Raw genomic sequence first — 15,684 nt, forward strand, 5'->3', positions numbered from 1 at the left:
GGGGCAGCGTGTGCCCAGGCACTGGTGAAGGCAGTGCCACAGCACCTGGCCACAGGGCTCTCCCATCTCATCCTCCCGCAGGGCTCACAGCCTGCTCACGCTGGCTTGCCATGTTTCTCCCTTCAACTCAGCTAGAGATGGCAGGCAGGAGACTGCTGCTTCCCTCAGAAGTGTGAACACAGAAAAGGAAAATAACTGAATAGGCTTTCAGAGCCAGATCATCTATAAATATTTTATCACTATTGGCTCCTTACAGTGTTCTTTTTTTTTTTTCAGACATATGTTCAAATAATTCAATTTTTTGGCTTATAAACAGAAAAGAGCAATCACCACCAGCAATACAGGAAGCAGGTTAGGATCCTAAGACCAAACCTTTCACATCTCTGTTTCAGCCACACTGAAGTCCATCTACTCAATTTATACTCCAGTGGGTGTGGAGCCTCCCTTGGACCCTGTGTACCTGCTAGAAAGGGATACAGTGGTACAGAAGCCAGTGGTACCACTGACAGGAAACAACGCTGCCGAACACATGCTGTGGGAGTCTGCTTCCTTTCCCACGGAACGGCACTTAACTGGAAACAGGCGTCCAGCTCCAGAGGGTGCATTTTGTCACTGCCACCTCCTACTATAATGTCCTGTTTACTGAAACCTCTCTAAACACTGAGTGTTTCTTGTCCAAGACAATATCCCACACAGTCCTCCTCACCATTTACACAGCAAGGTGCCTTGGGGATCTACTTTCAAATCACACGGGTTTTACTGTCAACTAGTTAGTCTTTACTCATTACAACTTAACACACTGATTTAAACGTTTCTTTTCTGATATGGTCATTCCTGTGATTTTCCTCTTCTCTTTTCTCTTTTACAACAAACAATTTTTACTGCCTATTCCAATCTTTCATTGCTCATCAATATTGTTGCAAAGCCAAACAGAAGAAGATGTGTTCTTGCCTGCAGTGAACTTGTGGATTTGTAAAGTGGTATCACTCACATCTGACATATTTTCCAGGAACCATAAAATGCGAGAAATTTGTTAAGTTCAAAAATCGGGTCAGCTAGCATAACCAGAATAATTGCATAGCATGTACGTGGCTAAAGCTTTACAGCTGCCTAAAGCACGTAGTAATGAGAACTCAGTCCTGGATGGGGAAGAACAGAAAGAGGGAGGGAGGAAACTTTGCTACCCAACCTTTTACGTTGTTTTATCTGCCTATTCAAGTGCTAATAAATCTCCCTCCTTGAGAGTAATTCCAAGAATACTGGAATATCTTGCATGCTTTTCCTACAGGTCACATAAGGAATAAACCTGTATATCAGTGCCACTTGTAGAATTTCTTTCAATTTATTTTCATGCTTTTTTTTGTCTCCACCTTTGCTGATTCTAAGAGATACACACAATTCTAGCCAGCAAAGAATATAATACATCTTGTCAGTTATCACAGCTTTAATATCCAAGGAAATGAAAAACATGCTGAAGATTTCTGCTATCACTCAAACACAAGCTAGGGGTGACGAAGAAAATAGTACTCCTACCACTGAAAACTGTATTTACAGAAGCTCTGAAATTCAGCTTAGATCTCTTACTTTGCTTTAACATTTTTTTCCTATTTTTATTTGCATGTTATCTTTAGTAAAAATTTTTGAAAGGAGGGACTTATTGCACTTCACTCACTAGATGAAACATATTTGTAAATTTGCTGTGAACTATATGGACATTTTTCATTAAATGGTTAAATTAGAATATTTCTAAGCCTTTTATATCTCTGCATCAGAGATACTGAGTTTTATTAATGAAAATTCTTTCAAAATTACATTTAAAATGTTAAGACTGTTTAAGAGACAGGCTTGTCTAAAGGTATATTATCTTTTGTTAGCCCAACTGATACATTGTGGTGGGGAAAAAAAGACAATGTTTTGGGTACTTTAAACCATTCTGGGTAGCTTTCCAGGTTTGTATTTTCTTATCTTAGTTTCTAAACTAAGATCAGTAGTGCAGCAGACTCTGTACAACTACTGACATATTCTGTTGAAGCAGTGAAAATATTTCCTAACTTGAAAATCAGTCATCAAGAGCTATTCCTATTTTGAGCAAAATATTTTATCTTTGCTTGATCACAGTATCTCCTGTTTGTACTCTAATGAAACAAGATGTTTTTTTTTTTTCTTTCCACACCCCCTCCTTCCGGACTAGCACATAAAAAACCAAACTGAGCAAAGAGCAGCATCGAGGAGAAGTCACTTCTCCATTCAGTGCTATTTGTTGAGACTGGGGGTAAACTGAGGTCTGTAGAAGCACTGCCCAGAGATGAGGGTTACAGTTCTCTTATGAATATACGGGAAACTCGAGGAAAAGGTATTAACAGTATCTTCTTTTAAGCTTTTGCGTGCTTAGCCAGGTGCTCGAGGGAGAGGGGTATCTGTAGTGGCTGGATAGTGATACTGGAATCTAAATGGGATTTTAAATTTTCTTTAATTGTCACAATTTGCAAAACCACTAAAGAAAGGCCAATCTGTTCTTGCAAAACTAGTGAGATGCTTCTCAGCAGAGCAGGCAGACAATCTGCAGCTACGCTGAGAGCTTTGTGTACCCAGCCCAGCATCACCTCCCCAAGCTCAGGCTGGCGACAAGGAGCCCCCAGGTCCCTGGGGACAGCTGGGGTGGCAGTGGGTGCCTCTGTAGCTGTGGCCCGGCTGGCCCAGCCTTTCAATCGCTCACCTGCCCAATTCTCATGACCACAGTCGCATACCAAAACTGAGAAGGAGGAGGAGGGGCAGGCAGGATGAAGGCAGCCTCCACCCTCCTCCATCCCCACCACTGAAGCTCTCTGCTACAGCCTGGGCTTTCGCATGCAGCAGCGTACAACCTCTGGGGTGCAAGTCTGTGCCTCACGTTTTTCTGGGGCTCAGGAGCTTGCTCAGCCTCTGGCCCCACGCACAGGGACAGCCATGCCTGAGGGTGCTTGGGCCAGGCAGAGCCTGGGCTTCCTCTAGCATACGCAGGGCAAGGATTTTTGCTGCCCCCCATTAATAGTCAGGTGCCAGCTTTGCCTGTGCCACAAACCAGGCACAGCTCTTGAGTTTTACAAGACTTCATTAAGATTTAGCCACCTCTGGTGAGAGGAAACAGGACTTAGCTTAATGAGACAGCAAATGATCTTCTCCTGCCTAAAATCGTGTGGTTTTACCCATGTGAGTGACCTTGGATAGGCTAATTTAGGACTTCCCTTTGACTGAGGAATAACCTCTCTGGTCATGGTGGCAAAGAAAAAAGCCTAGCTGCCTCCAGCTTTCCTTCAGCATCTTGTCTTCCTGCGTGAGCAATGTACAAACAGCCCAGGTTTACTCCTCTCCTAACAGGAACAACCTGCATCAGACCTTACAGTGGGGGAGGAGGAGGAAGGAACTACGTGAGGACAGTGGGACCATGGTGCTAGGGGTGGCATCATCCTTGGGTTAGTGAACTGGAATAGCCTCTCCGCTGGCTGGGGACCTGCAGGCACGTGGGGTTACAGAGCAATCTTATCAAATGCTGCTGATGCACAAGGTGCAGCCACGCTGGACCATATGCAAGATGGGAACCCACCCTGACAGCCCCGTGCGCAGCATGTATATGTGTATGTATATGTGTATGTGTATGTATTAGTCACTTATCAGAGTTTTATTTTAATCCGTTGCCGTAACTGTGACAACAGCACTATTAAGCAGGCATTTCCTGTATTCCTTTCTCAAATACAGAAATCAGATGTTTTATGAGCCATAACCAGGGTCAATCATTTTTCATAATGACACTGATAAACACATCCAGCCACACAGACTAAAACCAGGGCTTCTTTAGCAAACCACAAGCTACATTCTGCAGCAATGAGTCTGCACACACCAAAAGGAAGAAATTTTTAAGGATGATCTTCCAATATAGTTCACTGGGAACAAATATCACATAGAAAAACATCTGGACCTCACGTCTATAAGCAAAGTTGAAACATCATGTGTGAGGGTCCTTGCAGGTGGTGGTAGCTCCTTAAACTCATCAAACAAATGTTTTGGGACAAAAGTACAGACAAATAGCATTACTGTCCTTTGTGTAAGAGTTTGCTTAGAGAGTTTTTTACTCTTGCTTGTTGTATTGGACAAGAACCTACTATAATTGTAACAGGTTCTGACTGGAGCATAGTAAGGACAGCTTGATTTGTTCTATGACCAGGGCAGCTTGTTATCACTGCCCTGGTTTTATAATCAACTTTCAGCATATAGGACATTTGCTGCTTATTCTAAGACCCTACTCAGTGTCGTGAGCAGTTCATCTGGAAAGGTACAAATGATGAAGCTAGATGTTTACTGTGGCAATCCTGTTCATTGCACTAAAAATTTTGATAGCACAAAGACTGAAGGTATTACCTAGAGAATAGCAGGGTTCTTTTTCTCTGCTCACAGCTCCCGTTGTTGTGCAGTCGTGTTCAATCCAGAAAAGCTTTCTAGACTTTGTTGCTGAGGTTTCTGTTGGAGTCACCACCAATACATTTTGCACATATCTTGGTTTTGGTATTATGGGCTTGTGTGTAGGGTGTAGCAGCCAGTTCTATCAAGTATAACTGTTTCTTTAATTAAAAGCAAGTTGTTACACCCTACAATTTCAGTGAGATTCAGCACAATGCAGACCAGCATTGCCAAGTGTGTCAGAAATGCTCACTCTGTAACAGCTACCATAAAATTCACTGCCAAGTAGAAAGCATGACTTCATAACCATCGAAACACTAAGCTGTTTTGCAGATTACTTCCTTCCACGTTATTCTTGCTGTGTTTCTTGTCATTGTATTACAACTCCGCAAATAAGCAGGCCTAGGAAAAGTAGGTAGTAGAGAAACACTCTCTACCAGTTCATAAAACAAATCTATCTTTTGATCTAAATCAAGGATATGGTAATCATTAATAACCATGAGATTGCCACTCACTTTCACTATTGCATTCAAGGGATTTTCCCTTCTTTTCCCCAGTTTTGGGCAGGACTGCAGAGCCTTTTACCTGCTGATGGTCTGCTCTGCTTTTAACCATGCGCTGAAGTGCAGCTTTTGTAGGTTTCTCAATTGGTACCACAAACAGACTCTCCCCCTACTTAAATGCACAGACTCTAGGAGGCCTCTCCCCATGTCAGAGCCCAGCTCAGTGCTCTGCACACACCTCAAAGTCCCTCCATAGTCAGGGTGAAAGGAAGAAAAGCAAGCGTGCCTCTGCTGATGGGAGACATTTCGTTATTTAGCCCATTCCCACTGAAGTTTCTGGAAGCAACCAAGATGCCTAAACTAAAGAGGACAGCCCTTAGGGCTCCTGTCCAAAAGTGGAGCCTCTCTTCGACTGTCACCATACACTGGTTATATGAGGACTCTTTCACCATGTGCTCAGGAGGCACACAGGAGTGCAATTTCTTAAGAAGCCCTCCTGTCTTCAAATGCTGTAGGAGCAAGTCTGCATTCACAATTCTGTCCTTATTTTATCATCTAGCCAAATATCGATGAATTCATCTGTTCTAACAGTGGTGTTACCCAGAACACGGACAAAATAAGTGGCTTACTCAGACTATTGTGTAACGGCAGTTATCCTAATGAGTCAGAAAAGCTATCACTCACATGTATGGTAACACAACAAAGTTAATAGCCATGAAAACCTTCTCCTCTGATAAATGCTTAGTCACCCCAGTTCTATCCGCATTGATTCCTGGGTCTGGAGCCCAGCTGTTTTAGAAATGTCTAACTGCCTACAAACAATAAATAGATCCATAGCTAAATATGTGCTTTGAGCAGCGTCAGGAGTCACTCAGTCCTGCTATAGCCAAGTGACAGGTTCAGCTATTCCATTTCTGTAGTCTGTATGGCAACAAGAAGCATAAAGGAACAAAGCTAGGAGACGGACAGAGCTCGCAAAGACTATCCTGGTATCTCATGGCAATATTCCCATCTCAATTAAGAAGTGTAGAGGAACAGTAATGTTCATGTGCTAGAGTCACCAAAAACAGGACAGAAGGAAGGCTCTTCAGGAAAGCATTTGCCTATTGGCTTGCCACAAGACAGGATCAGCTGTCCCTACATCACTCCTCACTGATGCTTGTCTAACCGGTTTCCAGAAACCTTCAGCGATGGAGACTCCACAACATCCCTCAGCATCTGATGCTGGCCTGTTTATTTCTCTTTCTTTTTTGCTTTGGGTTTTTTTTTTTTTTTCAATTATCTTTTGTGTGTTTAAAGATTTCTACTCGTCTTCTCATTTCTAGATTAAACAATTCCCATCCTTTCAAATTGTCTTTAACAGATTGTTCTCTAGATCTTGCATTCTCCTTCCCTGGCTTCTCTGTTCTGTCTGTATCTTTCCTGAAACATGGTGCTGGGACCATACTCCAGCTGAGGTTTTGTTGATGCTGAATATATTGATGTGGTTCATTTTCCAGCCTATGCTCTTCTTGCTACACCTAGTATGGTGTTTGTCTTTTTTTTCACAACAGCATGACATAGCTGACTGATAATCAGCTTTTGTTCTTCTGCATTCCACTCTGGAGTTGATGCTAATTGGGACTTGGAAGCTCAGTGGGGGAAGAACTAGTTCAGCACAGACAGCCCTTTTCATAAGCAGCTCTGCAGCCTAACCAAGTTTCTTATGTACAAGCATCAGTGTAGGAAATCCAGCCGTAGTAGGATCCAGACCCAAATTAACCATCAGTTCCACAGATTTTCTGAATTCAGCTGCCTTAAAAGAAAGCCGATAGACAGTAGTTTGCAATGGCCTTCGTGTGTGTTGTCAGTGACCAAACAGAGGAACCAAACTATGCTGATCTCTCTTGACACGTGGTGTGTTGGGTTTGTGTGGCAGAGTTTTGGTAGTGGGGGAGGTGCTACAGGGGTGGCTCCTGTGAGAAGCTGCTGGAAGCTTCCCTGGCTCCAAGTCGGACCTGCCACTGGCAAAGGCCAAGCCCATCAGCAACAGTGGTAACACCTCTGGGATAGCGTATTTAAGAAGGGGAAAAAGGACTGCTGAAAAACCTGCATCAGAGAGAGGAGTGGGATGTGAGAGAAACAACTGTGCAGACCCCGAGGTCAGTGAAGAAGGAGAGGGAGGAGGTGCGCCGGAGCAGAGATTCCCCTGAGCCCGTGGTGAGACGGCAGGCTGTCCCCCTGCAGCCCATGGAGGTTAACGGTGGAGCAGAGATTCCCCTGCAGCCCGTGGAGGACCCCACGCCGGAGCAGGTGGCTGGGCCCGGACAAGGCTGTGACTCTGTGGGAAAGCCCACACTGGAGCAGTTTGTGGGAAGGACTCGTGTTGGAGAAGCTCGTGGAGGACTGACCCTCATGGAAGGGACCCCACGCTGGAGCAGGGGAAGAGTGTGAGGTGTGCTCCCCCTGAGGAGGAAGGAGCGACAGAAACAGCGTGTGATGAACTGACCACAACCCCCATTCCCGTCCCCTTGCGTTGCTGGGCGGGGAGGAGGTAGAGGAATCAGGAGCAAAGCTGAGCCCGGGAAGAAGGGAGGGGTGGGGGGAAGTTGTGTTTTTAAGATACGGTTCTATTTCTCATTACCCTACTCTGATTTGATTGGTAACCAATTAAATTGGTTTCTTTTTTTTTCCCAAAGTCGAGTCTGTTTTGCCTGTGACCATAACTGGTGAGTGATCCCTCCCTGTCCTGGTCTCGACTCACGGGCCTTCCGTTGTATTTTCTCCTCCCCGTCCCGCTGCGGGGGAGGAGTGAGCGAGCGGCTGCCTGGTGCTTTGCTGCCGGCTGGGCCTCAACCACGACACTTGTCTACCAGCAAAAACTAGTTATTTAATTTCGCTGTCTTGCCATTCTACTTGTAACAACAGCACATAGTATGATTGGGACCAAGACATTTTTACCACTGTAACTGTATTGTAGCTTCTTCTTACAATACAGCTACTTCCAGTGGCCACTACGCTAATCAGACAACACACCACAGGCTTAAAAATCGTGGTGGGAAAAAAATGGTGGGAAAACTTGTAGTGTATCTTAACTGACTAATTAAAATATCTTAATCTCTATGTTTTGATTTAACATTTCACAAGTATTAAATCAACTGCATTAAAAAAACATACGCTGAAAGACAGAGATCTGTCCCTTTGAACTTCTGGGAGGACAACAGACTGTTCAAGGACTGGATGCATAAACTGGAGCTACTGTTCATGCTTCTCCTCTTTTTATTCTGTAAGTATCATTCAGGCTTATGCTTCCCAGCCAAATTCAAAAGTCTGTCCTTTTTTTTTTTAAAAAACAGTTCTAGTCACAACTGGTCACTCTGGTAAAGCACATGATCAAATGAGATCCATTTAATCCCCCAAAATATTTCATCACAATTTTTAACATGTCGTATATCAGAATTTAGTAATGCAAGGTTTTTCTGAATTATCTGAAAGTTAGTACTTTAATTTTGTGAAGCACTTTGAGATAACTGTCTTCCAATTTAAGCACAATAAAATATCCTTTTCAAGCCCTGTGAAAGCAATTAATAGGTACGTGTGCCACTTACTCCATAAGGCTCAGTTCCTTAGAGACCAACCCCAGTAAAGGATCAAGTGTGATATTTTCATCCCTTGAAAGTTAGAGGAAAAACTCCCATTAGCCATGTTCTCAATCCCTATTTCAAACACAGTTATGATGAATTGAGAATATATGGACCGCAGGAAATGCAGATGATGGAAACTATCCATTAACATCTACTGTAACCTTACATTCGTTATGACAAAAGCAGTGAGATAATAAACCATTCTGAGGGATAACGCTAACTACAAAAGATTATTCTTTTAAATCTAAGAATTTACAAATATAAATAAAAGAACTGCCTATCATAGAATCATTTAGGTTGGAAAATACTCTTAAGATCAACAAGTCCAACTGTAAACCTAACACTGCCAAGTCCACCACTAAACCATGTGCCTAAACACCACATCTACATGTCTTTTAAATACCTCCAGGGATGGTGACTCAACCACTTCCCTGGGCAGCCTGTTCCAGTGCTTGATAAACCTTTCAGTGAAGAAATTTTTCCTAATATCCAATCTAAACCTCCCCTGGTGCAACTTGAGGCCATTTCCTCTCGTCCAATCGCTTGTTACTTGCGAGAAGAGACTGACACGCACCCCGCTACAACCTCCTTTCAATTAGCTGTAGAGAGTGACAAGGTCTCCCCTCAGCCTCCTTTTCTCCAGCCTAAACAACCCCAGTTCCCTCAGCTGCTCCTTGTAAGACTTGTTCTCTAGATCCTTCACCAGCTTTGTTGCTCTTCTTTGGACACACTCCAGCACCTCAATGTCTTTCTTGCAGTGAGGGGCTCAAAACTGAACACAGTACTCAAGGTGCAGCCTCACCAGTGCCAAGTACAAAGGGACAATCACTTCCCTAGTCCTGCTGGCCACACTATTTCTGACACAAGCCAGGATGCCATTGGCCTTCTTGGCCATCTGGGCACACTGCTGGCTCATATTCAGCCAGCTGTCAACGGACACCCCCGGGCCCTTTTCCGCCAGGCAGCTCTCCAGCCACTCTTCCCCAAGCCTGTAACGTTGCATGGGGTTGTTGTGACCCAAGTGCAGGACCTGGCACTTGGCCTTGTTGAATCTCATACAATTGGCCTCAGCCCATCAATCCAGCCTGTCCAGATCCCTCTGCAAAGCCTTCCTACCCTCAGGCAGATCAACACTCCCACCCAACTTGGTGTCATCCGCAAACTTACTGAGGGTTCACTTGATCCCCTTGTCCAGATCACTGATAAAGATATTAAACAGAACTGGCCCCAGTACTGAGCCCTGGGGAACACCACTTGTGACCAGCCACCAACTGGATTTAACTCCATTCACCACAACTCTTAGGGCCCAGCCATCCAGCCAGTTTTTTTACCCAGTGAGGACCAAGCCATGAGCAGCCAGTTTCTCCAGGAGAATGCTGTGGGAAACAGTGTCAAAGGCTTTACTAAAGTCCAGCTAGACAGCATCCAGAGCCTTTCCCTCATCCACTAAGTGGGCCACCTTGTCATAGAAGGCGATCAGGTTAGTCAAGCAGGACCTGCCTTTCATAAACTCATGCTAACTGGGCCTGGTCACCTGGTTGTCCTGTACATGCCGCATGACGGCACTCAAGATGATCTGCTCCATAACCTTCTCTGGCACTGAGGTCAGACTGACAGGCCTGTAGTTCCCCAGATCCTCCTTCTGGCCCTTCTTGTAGATGGGCATCACATTTGCTAACCTCCAGCCAGCTGGGACCTCCCCATTTAGACAGGACTGCTGATAAATGATGGAAAGTGGCTTAGTGAGCACTTCCACCAGCTTCCTCAGTACCCTTGGGTGGATCCCACCCAGCCTCATAGACTTGTGTGTGTCTAAGCGGTGTAGCAGCTGGCTAATCATTTCCCCTTGGATTACAGGGGCTCCATTCTGCTCCCCGTCCCTGTCTTCCAGCTCAGGGGGCTGGGTACCCAGACAATAACTGGTCTCACTATTAAAGACTAAGGCAAAGAAGGCATTAAGGACCTCAGCCTTTTCTTCATCCTTTGTCACTATGTTTGGACCCGCATCCAATAAAGGATGGAGATTCTCCTTAGCCCTCCTTCTGGTGTGAATGTATTTATAGAAACATTTTTTATTGTCTTTTACTGCAGTAGACAAATTAAGTTCTAGTCAGGCTTTGGCCCTTCTAACCTCATGGCATCTTTGTAGTCCTCTTGAGTCGCCTGCCCCTCCTTCCAAAGGTCATAAACTCTCCTTTTTCCAGCCAAAGCTCTCTGTTCAGCCAGGCCAGTCTTCCTCCCCACGAGCTTGTCTTTCGGCATACGTTGTTTAGTCATATTTGACTGTTGAAAATCAACAGAAGACGCAGATAGTGTACTCAGGCACAGGCTTACTGAGTGAACTGAGAAACCTCAAGTCCTTTCTTTTAGGTGGTGAAGGGATCCTGTATCCTGTGGAACGGAAGATACAGCATAGTATCATCAGACTCATTTTACTGTAACAGGAACACTTACACATGGGTGGGGAACAGAAAACAGAAAAGAAAAAGGTATATGCAGCAACACGTATCCCAGTTGCCTTCCATGCACAGTGGGCTCTTGTGCCAACAGCTCAGTGTTGGCATCAGCACACGCTGGCATCACTCCAGGCTACCTCCTCATTTCTTCACTTCAGGCTGGGTTTTTCCTTATAAGTGAGCTGAACGTATATTTTGATAGCACCTAGAAAGCTCAACAAAAACAGTGCACCTACTGAGTAAGCCACTACACAATCCTTGCCCTGAAGAGATGATAATTACCATCCAAGAGGCTTTATTATGAGGATTATAACAACTACTGCTTTTTTCTTAAAGTTTTAATGCTGAACTTAGTTACATGAGAACCCAGCTTTTGTTTAAAATAAAGAAGTCCTGACTTTCCCTGAAGAAATAAAAATCCTTTAAGAATTCAACTTGTGTATATTCTAATGGCTCAAGCTACAGACAATAAATGAAAAGTTGACACTTATTACTTGCAAAGTAATACGAACCTGGGTGGGGACTCTCAACACCTTCTTTTTAACTCTTGACTACAGACACGCTGTTACCACTGTCTGGTTTTCAACAGGTGATTTTTTTCCAGTTGCCTGTGTCCTGGTTTTGGCTGGGACAGAGTTAACTTTCTTTTTAGTAGCTGGTACAGTGCTGTGTTTTGGATTTAGTATGAGAATGATGTTGATAACACTCCGATGTTTTAGTTGTTGCTAAGCAGCGCTTATCTTAAGCCAAGGACTTTTCAGTTCCCCATGCTCTGCCAGCAAGCAGGTGTGCAAGAAGCTGGGAGGGAGCATAGCCGGGGCAGCTGACCCCAACTAGCCAAAGGGGTATTCCATACCATGGAATGTCATGCCCAGTATATAAACAGGGGGGAATTGGCCAGGCAGCGCGGATCGCGGCTCGGGAACTAACTGGGCATTGGTCAGCGGGTGGTGAGCAATTGCATTGTGCATCACTGGTGGTTTTTTTGTTTTGTTTTGTTTTTTCCTTCCCTCCCTTCCTTTTTTGTTATATTCCTTTTCATTACTATTATAATATTTCATTATTACTATTGTTAGTATTATATTTTACTTTAGTTATTAAACTGTTCTTATCTCAACCCATGAGTTTTTACTTTTTTTCTCTTTCCTCCTCCCCACCCCACTGGGAGGGGGAAGGGGGAAGCGGCTGCATGGTGCTTAGTTGCTGACTGGGGTTAAACCACGACAGCCTGGTATGTGGTAGTGTTTTGTGAACTAGAGAGGCTTAAAAAAAGCGAAAATACATACTAGTTAAAAAGCGATAAACTATCAAGCTCAAATTAAAGGCAAGCATTATTTTACAGCTCCACAACCAAGCACTCTAAGAAACGCTGGTCCTGTGCGGGCATGTCGTGTTCACCATTATGTTACAAAGTCAGCAATGAAATAGGGGAATTCTGTGCTCTTGGGGATGAACCTGAAAATTTTGTGAAGTTTTTCTGCATGTTAATTGTTCACATCATTGTTGTAGGCACTGAGAATGTGGAAAGCAATGCAGAGATCATCCCTTTGTGTTTTATTTTCACATTTTTTAAGATTTTGTGGTGTTAGGTCACACCCTGCCAGGTCACTGTTAATAAATAGGATGCAAGATGCCAGTGTGCCAATGAACATCTAAGTACTTTAAGCAAAGTGGAATAGTTTCACTAGGAGAAAATCAAAATGTCCAAGCACTACAGTATCTTTTAACTTGGAGGCAGGAGCTCTGTCTTAGGACAAGGAGATACATGAGCTGAAATCCCCTTTACACATTGATCCTAGATCTTCACAGTCCTTAAGGTAATGAGTAAAAAAGAGCACTGCTCCTCTTCCTTCTCTTTCTCTGTAGACTTCCTTTTCGGGAGAAGAAGGTTGAGAGCAAGGAAGAACTTCGTTTTGCCACATCCAGTGGCAAAGCAGAAACAGGATTTTCTGGATTAGACACCTGATGTCTCTTAGGCATGGAGCAGGCTGCACCCTTCGCCGCAGCAGTTTCCACCTGAGCCCTTAGGCACCAAGGGCCCTAGATCAGTGCCTGCAGGAATCGCACTCCAAAGCACAGGTCTTTTTCCTGCCCTTTTTTTTTGGCAGTCAGGGTGTTTACTCTGGTGTCAGGCTCTTACAGAGCAGAGACAGCAGGACACGTTGTCCCCCGGCTCCACTCATATGAATTGTCTTGACCTCTCTTCCACAAGAGGTTACAGACAACTCCCAATAAGGCCAAAGGAAGCTGGTTTTCTCCAGCAGGGACAGCCTGCACCTGCAGTTCACCCAGAGGTTACCAGCGCTCATGTCCAATCTTGCTGGGGCTGCCTCCTGCTGCTCTGCCCAGCATGGGAGGCTGGCAGGAACAAGGCTACACTCTTTGCAGGGAGTCGGAAGCCAGATACCATGAGTTTTAGCTCTTTGGAACAGGTCTTCAGCCTGAACTACCTAATTACTTTTCATAAATCCTTCAAATCTTCATACAATACTTCATTGTAGTCTCCTATGACCTGTACTGAGTATTTAATTACATATTTTAAATGTAATTTATCTCTATAACTAGAGGTAATTTAATCATATTTCAATTATTTTTGTGTGTAGGCCATGATATACATGCTATTTAAAAAAAGTGATCTTTCACCAGGTCAGGAAAGCTAATACAGTAATGACTCCATCCTAGAAAAACCAGATCAACCAGCTTTTCTGCCAAAGCATAAACGAACCCAAACACAGCAGGGAGAATAAAATCCAACATTTTCTTTGTTTCAAATCCCTGGTACCGCAGTAGAGAAAAACAGGTAGAAAATCATCGCACTTCATTTTGCAGAAAATGCACAGCAATAAGGCTAGTCTTGAAGCTGTCATCATCAAGTGATATGTTGAATTAAAAATGGGGAATTAACCTTTGCAACCCTAGGAATATAGCTTTTACTGAGCACACATTTGTGGAACATTTAGACTTTCTTAATTCTCACGCCCACACTCCTAGTTAATTTGCCATCAAACCCAGCGACGATAGCTAATACACTGACTGCCTCTAACAACCACGCAGAATTTTTACACAATTAAAATGCAAGTACTGCTGTTCTTGCACTTCAGTCTTTTATATCGTTTTGCAAAAAGACATTCCTTGACTGCTAGAAGACTATACAGAGGTAAGATTACATTGTTTAAATGTAAAATTATTAACTGTAGTGTAATACAATTTACTTGGATTTAGCAAAGGAAGCTGGTGGGTGTGAGTTCATAACCAAGCTTGAGGGAGCTGCCCCCAGCTGTGGGGGAATCTGGCAGATCTCAGACCTCACCCTGCCGGAGCAATGCTCGGTTGGGAGGGAGGGAGAGAAAGGGGAAAACAGCTCCTCACTCAGCAAGAGTCAGAATCGTGAGCTTAGTTGCCTTAAGCACAGCAGAAAGAGGGTCCCAGGACGAGCTGTGCCTGTGGAAGCCAAGCTCTGGCTTACAGCAGACACCAAGCCAGGACCGCAGCAACAGCAGGGACCTGAAGCCTCCATAAGAGACCCTGTGTGCTGCCAAGTACACCACCGCCTGGGAACTGGGCACAGCTGGCCAGCACAAAAAGAGGATTATCCCTCACAAGAAGCAGGCAAAGGACTGGCTCTTACTGAGTGTTGTTATGCCTGTGGCTTGAGGACTGCAAGGAGCAGTCACCTGGCCACCAGAGGGTTGAAAATTGCCTGGGACTGGTGCAATCCAGCATAACTGGAATAAGCACAACCGTCAGAAGAAAATATTTCACCCCTCCTGAAGGAATTAACTGCTTGCTTCTCACGTTAGGAGCTGATTAACAATCCAAATCTTGCTTCCACCTTATGCATCCCCCAAAGACACTGAACGGTTTGGGGCAGAAAGAGGGGAAAAGGAAAGGTTTCCAGATTCTGTGCCTTGCAGCAACAGCCCCACATTTGTGGTGGGCTCCTGTACTGCTGTGCTGTGCTCAGGAGATCAGGGTGGGGCTCTTGGGGTACAATATTGTGTGGAATCACTTTTCCCTGCCACCCCTAAAGGAAGCCCAGGCACAAGCAGGGACAACATGGCATCCGGACATTGCAGTGAAGTTCTTACGTGGCCCTGCAGCAAGGCAGAGGGAAGCACCTTTTTCTGTCCTTCCCATCCTCTCACGGTCTTTCACTTTCACCCCTTTAACGGTGAAAGTGGCTGCTGTGCATGTGCAGCAAATAACTTGCAAATCCTAACAGCTCTATTCACTTCACTTCTAAATGCACATTGCCTAAGCATTTTCAGAGTCAGCATCTAGATCACAGAGACTGTTATGTATCTGGAGTTCAAATGTTTGACAAGTTTCAGCTAAGTAGAAGAAAAAATATTTTTCTAAATGTGAATAATACCTATGGCTATGTTGTACATTAAACTTGAAATGAAACAATCCAATCGCAAATTAAATAATTCAATCACAAGTAGTTATTTTACAAAATTAGAACTCCCTCCTCAAAATGTAATGACGGAATAATAAAATTATTTTTGGTCGTAAGACTAGCTTTTTTTGATAGCGTGGTAGTCCTCAATTTTGGGCCAAATAACAGCATTGGATCTGATACAGTGTTTGTGGTTTTTCCCCTGATCGTGCAGACAGTGGGAGGTGGGCTGAGACACTGGGAGGGGACGAGGCTGGATCCTGCCACAC

The sequence above is a fragment of the Gymnogyps californianus genome, chromosome Z (assembly GCF_018139145.2).
Source record: "Gymnogyps californianus isolate 813 chromosome Z, ASM1813914v2, whole genome shotgun sequence".
Classification (NCBI taxonomy): domain Eukaryota; kingdom Metazoa; phylum Chordata; class Aves; order Accipitriformes; family Cathartidae; genus Gymnogyps; species Gymnogyps californianus.